This window comes from Bos javanicus, chromosome 16 (assembly GCF_032452875.1).
Source record: "Bos javanicus breed banteng chromosome 16, ARS-OSU_banteng_1.0, whole genome shotgun sequence".
NCBI classification, from domain to species: domain Eukaryota; kingdom Metazoa; phylum Chordata; class Mammalia; order Artiodactyla; family Bovidae; genus Bos; species Bos javanicus.
This window is the reverse complement of record NC_083883.1, coordinates 22839426-22859814: the sequence shown is the minus strand read 5'-3', so window position 1 is coordinate 22859814 and position 20389 is coordinate 22839426. Positions and strand designations below refer to the sequence as shown.

Here is a 20389-nt window from a genome sequence, read left to right as displayed (position 1 = left end):
AGACTTGGACACAACTGAAGCAGCTTGATACGCATGCATGGTGTTGTATTTTTTGAGAAACCTCCGTACTGTTATCCAGAGTGAGCTTTTTAAATGTCACGTTACTGCTTCCATTTCTTTTTTTTCCTAAAATACTATTTAGAATATTATGGACCTTACCCCTACCTGCTGCCTATCTAGGGACCCACTGTGGCTTCAACTCAGCACCTGACTCATAGGCATATCAGGGAAGACAGCACAACCCCCATGACCAGGCTAGCGACAATGGCTTGAGTGTTGCCATGGAGGGCATGGGAATGACAGGGGTCACGGTGAAGGTCCCAGCAGGCACTGTTTCCTGTCGCTAGGTTTCTAACATTTTAGACCTGGCATTCCAAATGGAATGTTCCCAACATACTGTATCCCAGTCTATGCAATGGAATTTGAACTTCTGCTTTAACCACAGGCTTTCTTTTTCACTGGAATGACTCTTCTTGTAAGCTTTCAGAATCCCTGTACCATCACTTCTTGTCATAATGGGTGTCTATGCCTGCCAGCATCCTCTCCTTTTAGACTCTGCCCCTTGCTTTCACAGATGTGGCCCAGATGAGCCCAGATGTGGCCCAGAACCATATGACTCTTTTGTCTCAGGTTTGGTTTGGGTGGGGTGCAGGCATTGACTTAAGAAAGAACACTAGGAGTCTTTTTAGGGAATTTTATGGTTTCTGGAAGAGTGAGAATTTTTTTTCCCCCCTCTGGATCATGATGTGTAGGGAGATATAAACATTGAACAAGCAGAATTTATAATGCAAGCAAATGAAATTTTTGTTGTTTTCTACTATCCATTTAACATTTTATTTGACCAAGATAAAAATTCTTATAGACCATTTCTTTTTATTCATAGTTAGATACTAGAGTCCATTTAAGTCACAAATACAATTTAAGTCACAAACACTTTAGAAATTGCAACCTGGTATCCAAGATTTTAATGAAGATTTTTAACTGATTTAAGTCAGATTCTCCCATCCCCTGACTTAGAGCTGCCTCAGGCTGGGAGGCAGCTGGGGTGAATAAGAATGACATGGTTGACTCTATCTCTCTACCACATATATATCTCCCTTTTAAAAATTTTTACTGGAGTATAGTTGCTTTTACAAGGTTGGTCTAGTTTCTGCTATACAGCAAAGTGAATCAGCTATATGTGTATATATATATATATATATATATATATATATATATCCCCTCTTGTTCAGATTTCCTTCCCATTTAGGTCACTACAGTGCATTGAGTAATTTTTGCTATACTGTATGTTATTAATTATCTATTTTATACACAGTATCAATAGTGTATATATGTCAATCCCAATCTCCCAGTTCATCCCATCTGTCCACCTCTTAAATTTCTGATCCTTTTGAAATCAGAGTTATGGGAGAAGGAGGGATGTTAAAGAGTGAGAAACACTCTTACTTAAAATGATCCTCTCCTAAGCTGGCTTCATGCTGTCTGGGTGGCAAGTGTGTAACACCATCCCTACCTCTTGTAGGGGTTCTCTGGAAATGCCCATTACTGGAGACCTAGTTCCTGCAACTCCTCCAGCCCATTAGAATAGATTTCCTGTGAGTCCTTCTGCAGTGCCCCCAAAACACACCATTCACTTCCAGTTTCATGTTACTAAGATTCCCTCTATGCCTTTTGGTGGCCTTATTGGGCACTACTCCAGCTGAGCCCACATTGACTTGCCTCTCAACTGGTCAACCTCTAGTCTATCAGAAACACTCAAGCATCTCTTGTCTCAACAAGCTCTGGGTTGTTTGGCTGACCCCAGGACAGCTCCTCTAGCCTGTTGTCATGGTCAGCTATGACTCAGACATCCATTATTTGTGTGTCCTCATTTAGAGTGGTCTACGGACAGACCACTTCAGTAAGCTTGACATGTAAAAGTTGGCCCACATGAGGAGGTCACAGCATGAAAAAGGTTATGGAGCACAGCTGTTTCCAGAGAAATTAAAAAAGAATCCTTCCCCTCTCACTTTCAGAATCTTCCCCCACTGTGTGCTGCTATCACTTTAAAAATCTTCATTCTATCAGGAGAACCCAGGAGCACCAGACCCAGCCCTCTATCCTTTACCTGGTAGATTGTGCACAGGATGACCTGACTCTGGAATTGCACCTTTATTTTGCCTTAGCCACTTGTTAGAAACATCAGCTTAAACATTTTCCAGATAATACATGGCCTAGAGATATTGAGGTCCTTCTGAAGAGAGCCTATCTAGAAAGACAGAGACCAATTGGCTCAGAGATAGAGGTGAAGACTTGATGACACATTTTGGAGACTTGGATGGAGCCGTGACCTCTTATATAACCATCCTTTTTTAGATGGCGCTGGTTTGCATTTGGCCTCTATTTATTTGACACTGGAAGGCTTCCCTGCTAAGACCCTTACCCCCTTTCCTGTAACCTATGAGCCAAGAAAACTTGATCATCCATTACCCAGAAGTGATCATGCCCTCCTCTTCCCTCTACTTAACTTCAGTGTTTCCTTCTCCGAGAATATGTCCCATTTTACACGCCCTACCCTCAATCCTTCATGTACCAGAAAAAAGAAATCCCCATTCACGTGCTTGCACGTGAGTGGGGTCACACATGTGCACACAGTGAAATAACTGCTGGGTGGATGCAATACAGAAACAGGGAGCATTTATCTGAGATACATCGGATTCTCTGGTGCAGAGAGCTTAGCAGGTTGTTTTAGTGATGGAAGTGGAAGCCACTTAGTCTTTTCTGGGAGGAATTGATTCCTCCAGCTCCGTTTGTTTGTTTGTTTTTAACCTCAAGGTTACTTTAGCTATTCAGAGGCTTTTGCATTTCCATATAAACTTTTTTGTCCTAGTTCTGTGAAAAATGCCATTGGTTTTTGATAGGGATTGCATTGAATCTATAGTGTAGTTATTTTGACAATAGTGATTCTTCCAATCCAAGAACACAGTTTATCTTTCCAACTGTTTACATCATTCAATGTTTTTCCTTAAAAATGTGGCAGAAATCTAAATGTTGGCTGCTGAGAAGTAGAGAAGGAAAGATGGGTGTAAGGGGAAAAGTAGGAGGGTGTAGCAGAGACTGCTCATTTTCCACCTAGTGGTTCTCACCTCCTTTCATAGTAAAAGAGATGGGGCTGGGTGCGTGCTTACCTGGGTAGTTAGTAACTGTACTAGCTCCCGGCAACTAGTTTGGCCTGAAGGCTGAACTCTCACCCGCGGCACTGATGGAAGTAGCCGGTGCCAGTCCTGGTTGAGAGCCATAGGAAGTGGACCTTCTCTCCTATTCAGTTCCCCTTTCCTGTGGCTGCAACTATGAGCATGTGGCAGCCTTAGCCACGTGAATACAGGCCTGGAGGACAAGGAAGAAACATCTCGTTCCCTACCAGATACATGAATGATCATGTGGAGCAGGACCAAAGGCAGTTCTGGAAATCTAACTTCACACTGCTATGTAAAAGAGTTCTTGGTTCTTCACATCATAATATCAGGGGATCTCTTTCTATATTAGCTTTGCCTTACTCTAGCTGTGGCCCCAGATTAATGATAAGGGGCACCTCACATAGAATGGCTAGTTAGGTATCTCCTATCTCATGGGACCACAGAAATTGGGTGAGGAATATCTGATACAGAATTTAAAATGCTGCCAGCTGTGTCCCAGGCTGTGCTTCTTCTTGGTTATCTTAAAATCTAGACATGGAGCTGCCTTATATCAGTGATATTTTGAGAAGTTAAGGGTAGTAGTGATGTAGGGAAGAAAGAGAAAAATATCTGGAGAATCAAATGAGACGCAGAGAAGAGATTGAGAATTCAGTGAAGCAAGAAATTGTAGGAAAGTGATCATGAGAAAGTAAACCCCAAAAGACCTGGGATACAGACTGAGGAGGGTGCAACTCTCCACAGTATAGGGGGGAGGAATTTAAGCTAATTTCCTTCAGTAACTGAAAAATAAGCCCAGCAAGTGAGAAGATGAGATCAGATGGTCATCACGTGCTTAGGCTATGTCCTTTTCTATCGTTCAGATCATCTGCCTCAAGCCCCCATTCAAATATCATTTCCTCCATAAACTCACGTCTGCCCTTGGGTCAGCATGAAAGGGAATCCTTTGGGGGTTTATCCTACAAAATTCCATGGACAGGAGCCCTGGTCTTTTGTGGGACCTTGTGGGCAACCCAATGCAGCAAATATGACATTCAGTCTTGCATTGTAATAAATTAAGGATACAATTTTATGAAAAGAACCTTTCACTAAGGACAGGTTGGTTTATAAAGTGCCATCATAACCCATCATCAGAGGCCTCAAAGTGAGCCTCGATTCATTTTATTATTTCCTGTTAAGGGAAACCTGAACTCTTCCTGTGCCAAGAGGACATGACAAGTCCCTCCCATCTGAGGGTGTTCCTGGCCTCTATTTAGGTCTGAAAGATGACCCGAAATTCCTGGAGCCCCTCCCATTGATGTCAAATTATAAATAAAATGTTGCTCTTTTTTTTTTTTTTTCAGGAAAAAACTGCCTATTTCACCTTCCTTGGCAGTGGAATAAGTGGATCAAAAACAGCGACTGCTGATGAAAACTCAACTTCCAAATACATTCCACAGCTTATTTGCAGAGGGAAATGTTCTTTACCTTTTGAACTTTCAGATAGCTGGTGAAAGCAAATGGGTAAGCTTTTTTTTTTTTTTTTCTTTCTTTTTAATTAAACAGGAAAAAAATATCACACCCTGGCTTGGCCGGTCACCAAAGGCAGAGGTTTCGGGCTATTCCCGAAGAATCACTGCAAGGATGTGTGACTGGACCATGGGAACAGGACCAGGCCTGGTGATTGTCATAGAGACACTCTTGGTATCTTCTTAGAAGCCACAGCAGCGGGGGTTTCTGGAAGGGGGTGGTGACGAGAAATGTAACGGTTCATTTCTCTGTGTACCATAACCTTGCACCTTCTTGCCTATAAATCAGAAGCATTTGAAAATTCACCACATCCTTTTTCTGTCCAGGCCTGTGAAACTGCTTCCTTTAATCCAGCAGATAGATGCCTGTGGTTTCAGAGCCCGGGATGTTCCATTTTGAGTGCCACATGCGTGTGGTTAGCTAATGACCGGGTGTCTACTGAGGTTTGCGACCAGGGATTGTTGCAAAGCTCTACCTGACTCCTTTCTTCTCCTGGAGAAGGTGGGAACATTCTTACCATATTAGTCACGCTGGGGTCTTTTTTTTTTTCTTTAATACACAGGAAATGTTTCTCTCCAAGAGCACATAATTTGGCCAACGGCAGCTTCCTAGGTTCAGAACAACTTTACCACCTATCAGGAGTTTTCCAAGATAAAGTTTGTAGTAGCACATTTTTCGTGGTAGAAATGTCACCAAGTTGCATAAACTCAAGGCCTGCTTTGGCCTTCAGTCATTCTGCAAATATTTATTGAGCGGAGTTCATTGGGGTCAATAGGATGAACTGGAGGGTTGTTATTCCTCATGCCTACAATTTACCCACGACCCACACAAAGTCACACAGACACTGTTTTATTCTCAAAAGAGGTATTTGAATATTGAACATGGACAGCAGCAGTACCTTCTTATATTAAAGAGTGGAGGATTATGTGTGCACTGTGTGTGTTAAGTCACTTCAGTCATGTCCGGCTCTCTGCCACCCTATGGACTGCAGCCTGCCAGGCTGCTCTGTTCATGGGATTCTCCAAGCAAGAATCTGGAGTGAGATGCTGTGCCCTCCTCCAGAGGATCTTCCTGACCTAGGGATTAAACCTGTGGCTCTTACATCTCCTGCATTGGCAGGCAAGTTCTTTATCGCTAGCGCCACCTGGAAGCCCTGGTATATATACACCACCCTGTGTAAAACTAGATAGCTAATGGGAAGGTGCTGTGTGCCACTGGGAGCTCAGCTCTGTGCTCTATGATGGCTTAGAGGGGTGAGACCTAGGGGGTGGGGGTGGGGGTGTGATGGAGGCTCAAGAGGGAGAGGATATAGGTATATTTATAACAGATTCACACTGTTGTACAGCAGAAACTAACAAAACATTGTAAAGCAATTATCCTCCAATTAAAAAAAAATAGAATTGATGATTGGGATGGTGGCCGGGCATTGGACACAAGATCTAGGTGGCTTCTGTTTGGGGCTGAACCCGGTTGGCACTGAAATGTTTAGCTGCAGAAGCCAAGCTCCCAGTGCTAGTGAGTTCCCAAACAAGAGCAGTCCTCCTAATTAATATTTTGTCATGTGGAACCTGATTCTATCCTATCAGACAGGAAATCCAACTCTCAGGCTGTCTGCATAATTCACAAGAGCCCGTTGAAAAAGCCGAGGGTAGAGGAAGGAGTTGTCACAGTCTATACAAAGCCAGGCAGCTTGTAACTGGATAAAAATTGATCAGTCATCTGTGATGATCACTCATGTGGCAACCTGGTTACGCTCTGGTACTCTGGTACCCAGTTCCTCAATCAAAATACTCATCTCAGTGTTACCCTGAAGGTGTGTGATACATGTGATTACCACCTACAAACAGTTGACTTTGCATCAGGGAGATTCCTGGGTAATCTAGGTGGATCTCATCCAATCCATTACAAGGTCTTAAGAATAGAACGGAGGTTTCCTTCAGGAAGAAGAAATTCCACCTGTGAAATGAAGCATCAGTTCCTGCCTAGAGTTTCCACCCTGCCCATCCTGACAGCCTGCCTGCCCTCCCTGGGATTTGGGGCTTGTCTAGACAGCTCTACAATCACAAAAGCACTCTCTCTCTCTCTCTTTTCCCCCTCTCTTTCTCCAGGAGAATCCCATGGACAGAGGAGCCTGACAGGCTATAGTCTATAAGGTCATACAGAGTCAGACACGACTGAAGCGACCAAGCACATGTATGTGTGTGTGTGTGTGTATACTGTGAGTGCACACAAAAGGAGAAGCGGGTAGCAGAGGATGAGATGGTTGGATAGCATCACTGACTCCGTGGACATGAATCTGCGCAAACTCCAGAAGATAATGGAGGACAGAGGAGCCTGGCATGTTGTAGTCCGCGGGGTCACAAAGAGCTGGACACCACTTAGCAACTGAACAGCGATAACAACAGGGCTCTACGAGATCTGATCCCTGATTCCTTAGACCATGTCCTCTGTTCTCACCATCTGGCTGTCTTGCTCTAGTCACATAGAGCTTTTCTGTTCCTTATAGATGCCAGGCACACTCTGTATTCAGGGTAAAGGCTCCATTCTGTGGCACTTGACTTGCCTTTCTTCACAGCAGTCATTAACTATTGGAATGTGCTGTATATACTGCAATGTTCAAAATCTATCTCCTTCAGAGTGTAAAGCTTCAAGAGAGCGGGTGCTTTTTCTGTTTTGTTCACTATATGTGTATCCCCAGGACAGACACAAATTAGGCGATTCGTTAATATCTATTGAAAGACTCAATGAGCTTAATCCAGTGGTGAAATCAGTCAAATATGTGAATTGATGTTATACAGATAAAATGGGCTTCCCTGGTGGCTCAGCTGGTAAAGAATCCACCTGCAATGCAGTAGACTGCCTGCAATGCAGGAGACATGGGTTTGATCCCTGCGTTAGGAAGGTCCCCTAGAGAAGGAAATGGCAACCTGCTCCAGTATTCTTGCCTGGGAAATCTCATGGACAGAGGAGCCTGGTGGACTATAGTCCATTGGATTGCAAAGAGTCAGGCATGACTTAGTGACTAAACCACCACCACATAAAACAATTTACTTACTGAACTTTAATTTTTTGCCAGGTATTTCCCCACCGTATAGAAACTGTTTCAAAGGGCATTGACTTGTGACCAGACTCTTCTCAGTCTTCTTCTTCCTGAATATTTCAGCAATGGACATATGGGTCACCTCTTCTGTGTTGTGACCTTCTCTTCTCTGAAGTCTCATTATTCTTTTTCGTCTCTGGAATATTATGTGGGAATAAATAGGAAAAAGGAAACCAAACCTGCTTTTATTCTCTTATCCACACTTTTCACCTGTGTGTTCCACCTTTATCTGTATATCTACAGCCTCTCTGACTGGAATAGAAGGTCTGTAGGAGTGAGGTCTTAATCTCTGGTCACCGTGAATCCCTCACAACCTAAAACAACATCTAACACGAGTAGGTGTTCAGTAAGTATTTTTGAATATTCATTAATAATTAATTATTTAATGAAATAGCTTGATTAAAGTGATACTAGTTTCTGGTTTATCCTGCTTGTTTAAAAAGGAGCCAATATTCTCCTTCTATTAAGTCTGAGTGAGTAGTTTTCTTCAGTCACAACTCATCTGATGCCACAGAGGCACTCCTTGGGCATTTCAGTGGCGGGACTGTGGGATAGGACCGTCTGGCTCGCACACCTGCAGGCATAGATGTACTGAACTGCACATTTTCAACCCTTGACTAAAGTGACCAAAGAGCCCTAGAGAAATTGTTAATTGTTTTTTAGAAATCAGTCAATGAAAGAACTTTAAGCCAAGTTCTGGAGATGGACGGTGGTGAGGATTACATAATCATGTGAAAGTATTAAATGCTATTGAACTGTACAGTTTAAAATGGTTAAAGTGGTCAATTTTATGTTATGTATATTTAACCACAATTAACAAGTAAACAAATTAAAAGTTCGGGATTAACAGATACACACTGTTATACACAAAATAGATAATCAACAAGGACCTACTGTATAGCACAGATAACTGTACTCAATATCTAGAGAATCTGAAAAAAGAATTTATATATTGGATTGGCCAAAAAGTTCATTCAGATTTTTCCATTAGATGTTAATAGAAATATAACTAAATCAGTATATGCACACTTCGCTGTACACCTGAAACTAACACAACATTGTGAATCAGCTATGTGTGTGTGTTAGGCGCTCAGTCATGTCTGACTCTTTGTGCTCCTATGGACTGTAGCCCGCAAGGCTCCTCTGTTCATGGAATTCTCCAGGCAAGAATACTGGAGTGGGTTGCCATTCCCTTCTCCAGAAGATCTTTCTGACCCAGGGATCAAACCTGGGCCTTCCACATTGCAGGCAGATTCCCTACCGTCTGAGCCACCAGGGAAGCCCATAAATCAACTATACATCGTTAAAAAGTAAATAAAAAGAGATGAGGCCTACTCATATGATTATCAGCTGGAAGGTCAGTCAGTAGGACTCCTGAATCAAGGTGAACGAGAAGTGAATTTTCCTTTGCGTCCCTTGCCCTGCTGTAGTTCTCATGGTGTTCTCCATCTTGACCCCAACCTGAAATACAGACACACTGTTAACGAATAATTTGTGTTTTCCAAAACAACTTGCAAAGTTTCAACAGTTAGAGTTCCCATGTTGCACATGTTTATTTTCCAAATATTCTTAAAGCAAGAGCCCTGCTTCATATCACGTTCATTTTCAAGCAAACAAGTGTATCATACTTTGGAACAGCCCATAATTTTACACTGAATGCTGCCATGTGAGAGAATCTCAGCATTCTTTCACCGTTATTTATTAGTTCCTACATTTATTGCTTTTTCAAAGCTTAGAAATACAGGTGAAATTTAAAACAGCTTCATTAAACTTCAGATGTATGGTTCTGATAAGCCTGGCATGGAGCCATGACATTCCAAGATTCTCAAATAGCATAATCTAATTAATTTTTTTTTTTCTAGAACACAGAGGTCATAAACACACAGTAATCTGAAACACTTAGTGTCCTGCCAGCTGGCATCTTCTCGTTTCCAGTTTCCCTGCACTGTAATTTTGCTCCCATTTGTGAGAAACTGTGGATTTCTCCATTTGGGTAGATTGTATTAAGTTACACACTATTCAGCTGAGGTATTTTTTAATGAACTAATTGCATGTTAGTTAATAATAGAACATGGCGTCAACAGTCAACTGTTGAATATAACTTTTGGAGAAATTACTTCAATCTTGAGGTAGGAATGTTCCGGAACAGGAGTGACCTGGGAAAACAATGTGATCACCCAGCAGTGAGTTTCTGAGTTATAAATAAATGAGTGTGTATTGGATATCAGTGTTATTAGCAATAACAACATCAGTGACCAAAACCACACCTATAAAACACACATTTTAACTTTTCCTACCAAAATCATGTTTTCTATTACTGCTGCTGCTACTGCTGCTACTAAGTCGCCTCAGTGGTGTCCGACTCTGTGCGACCCCATAGAGGGCAGCCCACTAGGCTCCTCTGTCCCTGGGATTCTCCAGGCAAAAATACTGGAGTGGGTTGCCGTTTCCTTCTCCAATGCATGAAAGTGAAAAGTGAAAGTGAAGTCGCTCAGTCGTGCCCGACTCTTAGTGACCCCATGGACTGGAGCCTACCAGGCTCCTCTGTCCATGGGATTTTCCAGGCAAGAGTACTGGAGTGGGGTGCCATCGCCTTCTCCGTCTATTACTGTTGTGCATGCTTAATTTTATCAGTGAATGATAATTAAAAGACATCAAGTCCTACTGGGTAGGCTTATGGCTGACATCCAATCCAAAGTTCTGGCTATGAAAGAGGTTGAGGTGGTTGCCCTCTGTGATGTTCATTTCAACTCAGCTCCTAATTCTTCCACCTCTGGTGTTGAATCTAATGGACGTTCATCTCTTCACTGTGCACAGATCTGTGATGATTTTGCAGACAGTGATCATCTTCCTTTGAAGGCAGCATTTGTCTTTCCATGTGTGCTCATTCTGGATCTCTTTGTTTTTAGATCTATTCTTCATGCTCCTCTGCCCTGCTTTGCTTGCCAGGGGATTGAACAGGCTCCTAAGTCAACCAATCTCCCCCTGGACTCAGCCTTTGAGAAAGAAACACTGATGAGAGATTGGAGGCTGCAGGGAAGGGAGGGGAGGCCAAGGTACCTCTTCCTCTGCCTCCTGTAGCATCTCTGGCAGCAGCTGCATCTCCTCTGCCCACCTAACTGGCTCCACATACTCCCTGCATCCAGCTCATAGGGAGTGGTATCTTTTTGCCTTTACCAATCAGAATGGTCTCACTGTCTCCAGACTTCTTAGCTCTTCTATCTCCAGTATAACCAGTTCCCTATGTGAAGGTCCTACCGTTGTAAATATTCAGTGGTTTTTATTTCCTGAATGACCATGACTGAGATCCCAGGCTAAAAATCACCATCTCCCGAGGCTATCTCCATTTTTCATTCATTTCAGATGCATTTTTTTCTCAATATTTTTTATTACATCTTTTTTGATGCAGGATTACATAAAATGTTTGCTCTTCCTCTTTTAAAGAACGTTTTGGATTTGAGAGAAAAGAGAACCAGACTGGGGGAAGTGCAGCTCTTTGTAAGTCTCCATAATAACTTCTACCTAACTGTCTGTATCCCCGAGTTCCACTTTTCCTACACAGCAGGGCACACATTTTTGGTGAGGTCACACACACCCAGGGATATGATGTCATCTTGCACATTGTGTTACAAACAGGTTTAATAATACATTGTGGTATCTTAAAGCCTGAGATGGAATGCTCTGGCCCAGAAGCCAAACCCAGGATCCATCTGGCAGACATGTTAGTCAATGACCCCGAGAGCTCAGCACATTTCTCCCTATTGAGATAGAACAGAAATGATTCTTACAGATTTAAGGTTCAGTTTTATAGCACAGCATTGATGTCATCACCGTGTGCTTTTTTCTTCATGTCTCTTTTTTTCTCAGCCTCTATTTCTCCTTTGCCTCTCTTCCCTGGTTTTCCTGTGCTTCTCAAAACTTAGCTAAGATCAAGAGGCCCATACATATACTGGAAAATTGTTGGCATTTTTCACAGGCCAAGCAATCTGGAATCTTTCCTACCACTGTCCACCCAAGGGCTTAACAGCTGCACCTAAGGGCTTAACAGCTACTTGAGGGAACCTAGTGCATGGTGAGATACATATGGCCAATAGTGTGTGGCCCAAAAACGGCTCTCTAAGGTTTCCTTAATTGCTGGCTACCCGCTTTTTCCAGTCTAGAAGCTGCAGAATCACCTTAGACTTCTCTACTGTCCCCTCATCTCTGCACAATCACAGAGCACCTTTACTCTTCGTTTCCAGTCTTCCTGATTCCTGCCTCCTCCTCCTCCCAAACTACCCAGTGTCCCAGGCTCATTCATTATCTTCTGAATTCTCCAGGGACATTTTCACATCTCTTTTGTTGTTTGTGTCATTCTTCCTTCCTGTTTCCACTGTTTGGAAAAATCTGACTTATTGTCAGAAAGTATCTTCAACAGTATTGTTTTTTGTTTTTTTCTGCAAACATCCCAGATCACTCACAAGAGGGAAAAAATAATTTTGGCAGCTAGAAAGCAGATGGGTGAACATCTGATTTCTAGCTAAGTAAATGACTTAGACACCCAAGGAGTAGAAGTACTAAGCCAGCAGTAGGGGAAACTGAAAACAAACCCAGATTTATACTGTGTAACCCCTAAAGGCTCAAAATGTGACCTCATCAAGTACCTTGAGAAGTAGGAGTGAAGGGACTGGACTAAAAAAAAGGGAAGTATTTTTTAAGAAATGGGCCCGTCACCAGTTCCCTAGATCACTATGCTAGACTGTCATTCCCCAGTTTATGTCTAGAAAACATAAAACTTAGGACCTTAAGTAGCAGCAGGCAGGATGGATGATGCAGATTTCTTACTGAAAGAGGTAATCCCAAGCACACTGAAAGTGAATACCCTCTACTCTCTGTGTCCACTTGGCTCTCAGAACACTGACTCCCAGGCTGGACGTTGAAAAACAAATCTTCCATGGGAAATACTTCTTTGCCAAAAAGACGGATATAAAGGTACTGACAGCAGAGATTCTCCACTAAAAAGCACCCAGCCAAAGCACTCTACAGTGAAGCTGGCAGTTAACAGTCCCCATTCATACACTCAGAACAGCAAATCAACTCATGGGTGCCCTACTCCTACATATAAAAATTATGAGAGCTTTGAGAAAAACCTCCAAATAGAAGAAACTCCCCCATCCCATCACACAAAGCAACTTAGCTGAGACAATGGTTTGCTAAGAAAACACCCATATTTCAAGTTTTTATTAAATATTATCAAGGAAATAAAATATAAATGCAACTATGTAATAAGAATCAGAGATTTAAAATATTAAAGGAAAGAAGTTATAAATAAAAGATAAAAATGTAAATATAACAAGGTCAAGTGGCTCCAAATTCAAAAACCAATGGTTCCAGAAAGACTAAAGAAATAAAGAGGAGGGAAATATCAATAAAATTACTCAAGAAAAGTTCCCCAAATGAAAGGAAAAGATTGTAAAAGCCTACCAACTGTCCAGTGAGATAAACAAAAATAGACCCATTTGAAGGAAAAAGATTATGAAATTTCAGCAAAGAGAAAAATCTTAAAAGTTTTCAACAACAACAACAACAAAAAATTCTGGGCAAAGAATCAGGAATCAGAATAACATTTTGACTTCTCAGGAACCCTGAAAGGTAAAGGGCAATAAAGTAATGCCTTCAACATTCCGAAGGAAAATGATTTCCAGTCTACATGTCTAGACCCTGACAAACTATCAATCAAACATGAGGATAAAATAAAAAATAAAAATATTGTCAAATCTTCTCAGTCTCTCACACATAGAAAAATGACTAGAGCGTGGGCTTATTCAGAAAAGATTAACCAAGAGAAGACATGTGATCCTGGCATTGAGGAGACCCAACAGAGGAGAAAGCCCAAAGAAACCCACTGGTTTCTTTACTGGGTGGTTGTGCAGGGAGATTGCAGGATGGAGATGCAGGAACAGGGCAACCAGGCCAGTGTGAGTACCCGAGAAGGCTTTGTGAGAAATTCTGGAAGATGAACATAAATGGCAATCAAATGGCCCTGAATGTCTTAAGAAAAGCTTTAGACACATGATGAAGTGTTTGGGGTTGAATTAGTGGCAACTACATATAAAATGAAGTAAATTTAACAATGAGAAAAAATATGAATTCTAGGAAAAATAAAAAGTGATGTAGGAAAGGAAGAGTGACCATATTTTCCACAGACACAGCCATGAATAGTTTCATAGCCTTGATAACAGAATATTGGCTTTAACCCAAAACACAACATGCTTATATTAAGAGAACGGAGGAGGCTGTAAGGGTGCCCATGTGCGATGGAAGGAGAAAGCTAAACCCTCGTTTTCCATAAGGGAAAGTCAACAGATAAAGCCTGCGACTGAAAACTCAAGAAGTCACGATACAACCATGCCACTTAGAGACATGGAGATAAATAATACAACACTCGGTTACAAGAAGTGACAGTGGTTGCTTCTGGGGAAGAGAAAACTACTGGACAAGAGGTACAAAATGTTGGACTTTTAGAAAACTTTTTTTTTCTTTTACAAATCTTAAAAAACTATGTCAATGTTTAAATTATGTGATGTAGAATATTGGTCAAAAAAATCACCATTGGGCAAAGTTAATTGATAGGGTCCCAGACATAGTGCTGGGGTGTAGCTGTCTGTGCTTCTGTCTTCCAATGGATTGTGGTGTCTTTAGGGGCAAGAGCTCCTTTTGTTTGTGTTTGCTTCCTTGCATAGCATACTGACCCAGAATTGGCATTGCAGGTAACACTATTGGTAAAGAATCCACCTGCCAGTGCAAGAGACATAAGACATAAGATCGAACCAGGGTTTGATCCCTAGTTTGGGAAGATCCCTGGTTTGGGAAGATGCCCTGGAAGAGGGCATGGTAACCCACTCCAGTATTCTTGCCTGGAGAATCTCATGGATTCATGACAGGCTACAGTTCATAGGGTCACAAAGTGTCTGACATGACTGAAGCATGTCAACTTGGCATGCACACACATGCACACGTTGATGAAAAAATTGTCATAGAACTATTGGCCCTAATTCTACCATATGGTTTTATAGAAACCAAAACTTTCAAATGCAAGACCACCAAATAACTGAATACACTTTGCCTTCAGTTCACTTCAGTCACTCAGTTGTGTCCAATTCTTTGCAACCCCATGGACTGAAGCACACCAGGCTTCCCTGTCCATCACCAACTCCTGGAGCTTGCTCAAACTCATGTTCATCGAGTAGGTGATACCATCCAACTATCTCATCCTCTGTTGTCCCCTTTTCTCACCTTCAATCTTTGCCAGCATCAGGGTCTTTTCAAATGAGTCAGTTCTTCATATCAGATGGCCAAAGTATGGGAGCTTCAGCTTCAGCATCAGTCCTTCCAATGAATATTCAGGACTGATTTCCTTTAGGATTGACTGGTTGGATCTCCTTGCAGTCCAAGGGACCCTCAAGAGTCTTCTGCAACACCACAGTTCAAAAGCATCAATTTTTAGGTGCTCAGCTTTCTTTATGATCCAACTCTCACATCCATACATGACTACTGGAAAAACCATAGCTTTGACTAGATGGACCTTTGTTGGCAAAGTAATGTCTCTGTTTTTTAATATGCTGTCTAGGTTTGTCATAGCTTTTCTTCCAAGGAGCAAGCATCTTTTAATTTCATGGCTGCAGTCACCATCTGCAGTGATTTTGGAGCCCAAGAAAATAAAATTTGTCACTGTTTCCATTGTTTCTCCATCTATTTGCCATGAAGTGATGGGACCAGATGCCATGATCTTAGCCTTACCCTCTCTTAAATCTTCTCTTCACCAGACTAAAAATTCCCAATGCCCCTATTATTTGTGGTTGGGTCATTTTTATTAAAGTCTACACCCCATTTGGGTCATAGACCTTCAGTTAGCTCTAATTAGTCTTCATCTCTTACAAATATTGCATGTACTAAATGTTACAATGTGTGATATGACCTGTGCAGATCAAACAGGATTCCCCTCTCCCTTAATTTATATGCCATATATATCTATTGATACAACCTGAAATTACATTACACTTTCCATGAACCACCTTTTCTTGTTTCCAGATATTTAGCTTATAGTCTTCTACAAACCCTTTAAGTCTTCTTCTACTTTATTCCTGGCAAAGCCCCTCTTGCTTTTTTCTATGTGGGTTGATTTTAAGGTTCAAACATGACTATATTTTTTCCTTTATATATATTTTTAGACTATTATTCAGTCTGTTGAGACTATTGTATTAAGATCCTGTGAACCAATACAACTCACTTTCCCAGCTTCCCATGATCTGCAAATTTGATTAACACACTTTTTTACATTCTTATCAATTAACACTATTGGCTGTAAATTGGTTCAGTCAATATGGAAAACAGTATGGAGTTTCCTTAAAAAACTAAGACGAGAGCTACAATATGACCTTGTAATCCCACTCCAGAAAAAAAAAATAATAATAATTTTAAAAGATACTTGCACTTCAATGTTCTGTGCAGCATTCTTTATAACAGCCAGGATATGGAAGCAACAGATGTGCATTGACAGAGGAATGGATAAAGAAAATGTGGCACATGTATACAATGGAATATTACTCAGCCACTAAAAAGAATGAAATAATGTCATTTGCAGCAGTATGGATGGTCCTAGAGATTGTCATACTGATGAAGGAAGTCAAAACGACAAAGAGAAATACCATGCTGTCACTTATAAGCAAAATCTAAAAAGAAATGTTACAAATGAACTTACTTATGAAACAGAAGCAGACTCATAGACTTAGAAAAAGAACTTATGATTACAGGGGGAAAGGATAGTTAGGGAGTTTGGGATGGACACGTACATACTGGTATATTTTAAATGGATAATTGACAGGAGCCTACTGTATACAACATGGAACTCTGTTCAGTATTATATAATAATTTAAATGGGAAAAGAACTTGAAAAAGGATCAGATCAGATAAGATCAGTCACTCAGTCGTGTCCGACTCTTTGCAACCCCATGAATCGCAGCACGCCAGGCCTCCCTGTCCATCACCAACTCCCAGAGTTCACTCAGACTCACGTCCATCAAGTCAGTGATGCCATCCAGCCATCTCATCCTCTGTTGTCCCCTTCTCCTCCTGCCCCCAATCTCTCCCAGCATCAGAGTCTTTTCCAATGAGTCAACTCTTCACATGAGGTGGCCAAAGTACTGGAGTTTCAGCTTTAGCATCATTCCTTCCAAAGAAATCCCAGGGCTGATCTCCTTCAGAATGGACTGGTTGGATCTCCTTGCAGTCCAAGGGACTCTCAAGAGTCTTCTCCAACACCACAGTTCAAAAGCATCAATTCTTCGGCACTCAGCTTTCTTCACAGTCCAACTCTCACATCCATACATGACCACAGGAAAAACCATATAGATACATGTATATGTATAACTGAATCACTGTTGTACACCTGAAATTATCACAAAGTTGTTAATCAACTATACTCCAATATAAAATGAAAAGTTTTTAAAAGTCATCAATTAATATGTTGACTGGGTTAAAGATGATGATTAAAGCCCTTGGCACAAGATTAAAAGTTCCCTTTTGAGTTCACAGCATCTGTTGTGAGTATTCTCTAAACCTAGCCCTTCAACTCATTACAAAGCCCCTTCATTGTTTAGATCATTCAAATGGTGTGTATTTACTTTGTCTACAAAGATATCATGGACGTGTTTGTCAAACTCCTCGTTCAAGTAACACAACTATAACAAAAACAAAAATTTATTGTGTCTGTGCCAGGCACTCTGCTTAAGAACAAATAATGTCAAATTACATATTAAAGCTCGTGAAGTCTACAATAACTCCTACATCTACCAGATTTTTCTAATCTGCCAATCTATTAATACCGTCTTTTTGCTACATATCTCTGTCCAATGGATTGCATTTTTATGCCTTCTTTTGGAGAGAAGTCTATTAAACATGACCCCAAAATCCTGCAATTTTTTTGGATGTTAGTTTTGACACAAACTTCCCAAATAAATTAAATCATATAACTTCCTTCCTCTGGGATCATACATTATTCAGAGGAACATAGTTGGAAATCATTTTACTGACCTTTAGTCCAGCTTTTTCAAACCTTTTCAATAACTTGCCATGTGCTTCATTTCTTTATGACTTTGACTATAATTTATTCCATTTAAATGCTTCAACTTCACCCCTCCTTCCTATTTTCAATGCCATATATTCCAAAAGAGTTGTGATTATTCTCAAGAGAGAAATTTCTCTCCCATCTGAAAATTTTAGATTTTTCTAGATATTCTCCATGAGGTTCTATCACACAGTCTCTTATTGTTACTGTCACAGAATTCCCTCAGCTAGATTCCAGCTTCTTCAAGGTCAGAAGACTCCTTCATGTTTTTATTCAGAATTTTACCTATTATAATAATGCATCTATAGCAGACGCTTAATCAAATCTGTGGATTGGCTCAAAACCTAAATCTGTTAACCTCTGCAATTGTCACTATGGATGCTTTATAGGAGATGTTCTTGGAGATAACGTGGATGTGGGGTACTTCCCAGTATATCCATGGACATACAGAATCCCAAATGGGAGAAATTACATATCAGAGTCATCATCCATCCAGTAGAATATTAGCTTTCTCGGCTTCTGAATCTAGAAGTAGACGTAGAAATTTGAATTAGGAGTCTAAGAGCTGACAAATACATTCTTGTCCAACAAAAACAACTCACTTCAAATTAGCAGTGATGAGAATATCATGTCTCCAAGATGAGCCCTTGAATCTGAGAATGAGTGGGCCTAGAGGCTGAGCTGCTGGATCCTGAGTCCTGCCTCACCTTCATATATAAGGCCGGGAGCTCTGGTCCCAGGCTTACTCAAGAACATTAGTACAATCACTTCCTGGGGATTATTTTGGTTGCAAGAGTCACAAACCCAGAGATGGAGGAGTAATCACATCCATGAGCTCTTTTAATAATAAATTGTTTGCTTGCATTTCAGCTGAGAGTGGTTGGATTGGCCTCATTTTAGACTCAGCAAACATCTCAAGCTGGTTTTCCAATGCTTTTGATCTTCTATAACCCAAGTATGTTTAGCTAAGCACTATCCCCTTAATTTTTAAAACCCACACATACTTTATAGGAAATGTTGCTCACATTGTTTTGACTCATTTACATGATAAATCATCACAATTTTATTTGGGAAGGGTGTTTTGATGTCCAAGAAGACTTTTCAAGCATTTTTATAAGCTGTTTTTCTTAAAAACAGGAAGCTGCATTTTTGCCAAGAATAAACAAACTGAAAGCTCAAGAGGCAGGAGGTTGCTTGAAAAACTCCAAACCCACAAGGTTGAGTGGGTTCGAAACTTGGCACCACACCTTTCCTCATCCTTTTGTTTCATGTGGTTCCTTGTTTCCCTCCTAAAAATAAACCTCTAAAGCCAAACTAGGATGCAGAGGAAAAGAGCAAACAGGAAGCGAAGAGAAACAACAAACGGAGGTGAAATTGAAGCCATGCTTTATTTCCCAGGCATCTCTCAGAGACACCAAGGACTTTATGCACTGGGAAACCGAGGCACTGGAACACAAATTGCTCTCGGGATCCCAGTGCCGATTCAATCCAAGCCAAGCAACCAAGACAACACTCTTTTTGCCTGCTGTCTTCAGCCCTCACCCTCTGCTGTCAGGCCTTCTGCTTACAGACAGAACACACAGTTTATGCCCTCCATCCAAAAGATGAGCCTGGTCCCAGTCTTAGATCAGCTGTAAATCACCAAGCCTCGCTGCTTCCAAAAGCCAGAAAGCACCTCATCATGTGTTTTCAACTCTGCCAAAGAAAAGGGCCCTGCCCGGTTTTGATTCTGTTCGGGTCTCAGAAATAAGTTTGCAGTGCTGTGCGTGGGAGTTGGCGATGTGGGTGGGCAACTCTGAGCAACCCTCACCATTCCACAGGAAAAACATTGTTGGCTCCAGGCAGAGTCGTTCCCAAGTATTGGCAGATTCCTTTGCCTGGTGCTTTGGTTCCCAGAGGTAGGCATCTCTGAAATTTAGGTCCACTTCCAAATATTCTGAACAAAATGCAAAGCACTCCCTGGCTTCACTTTCCAAGGCAGCGGGTGCCAGAAACCTATCTGCATTTTTTCCCTTTTATATCCTAATTCGGAACTTAGTTTTCTTTTTACATTTGGCCCTAGAATCCCAGGGAAAGAGAGGGGAGGCAGAAACCAACAAAAAAGCCATTCAGCCCAAGTTAACCAATGTTAAAAAAGTGAAATAATCATTTTGGTAAAGCTTTTAGATCCACATGGCATGGCATTTCTAAATCATATGACCATGAAGCTGAAAAACAGTATTTTCCCCATCCTATCCCTCATTCTAAATCAAATTAAGACTAAATTTTATCTTTTAAAAAAAATCATAAAATACATAATTTATCTTTCTCTCAGGCTGTCTCAGAGACATGCAAAAATTCCACCACATTTAAAGAGATCAAATGTACATATGGAATTTTTATTAGAAATTTAAGGGGCATGGTTATACCCAGTTCAATTCTATAGCATGTTTCCACCTGTTGCCACTTATAACAAACTCAATGCACTCCCCACACTAATGTTATTGAGTTACTTATACCCTG

General features: G+C 41.1%; 1 long non-coding RNA gene across 1 annotated transcript; it reads right to left on the bottom strand.

Annotated features, from left to right (window-relative positions):
* Positions 1–7728: 7728 nt before the first annotated feature.
* On the bottom strand, positions 7729–18067 carry LOC133227407 (uncharacterized). The gene is made up of 3 exons (XR_009729807.1): positions 17854–18067; positions 9118–9243; positions 7729–7918 (listed from the first exon to the last, which is right to left on the bottom strand). It is a non-coding gene; the product is annotated as an uncharacterized LOC133227407 (long non-coding RNA).
* Between the last annotated feature and the right edge of the window lie 2322 nt (positions 18068–20389).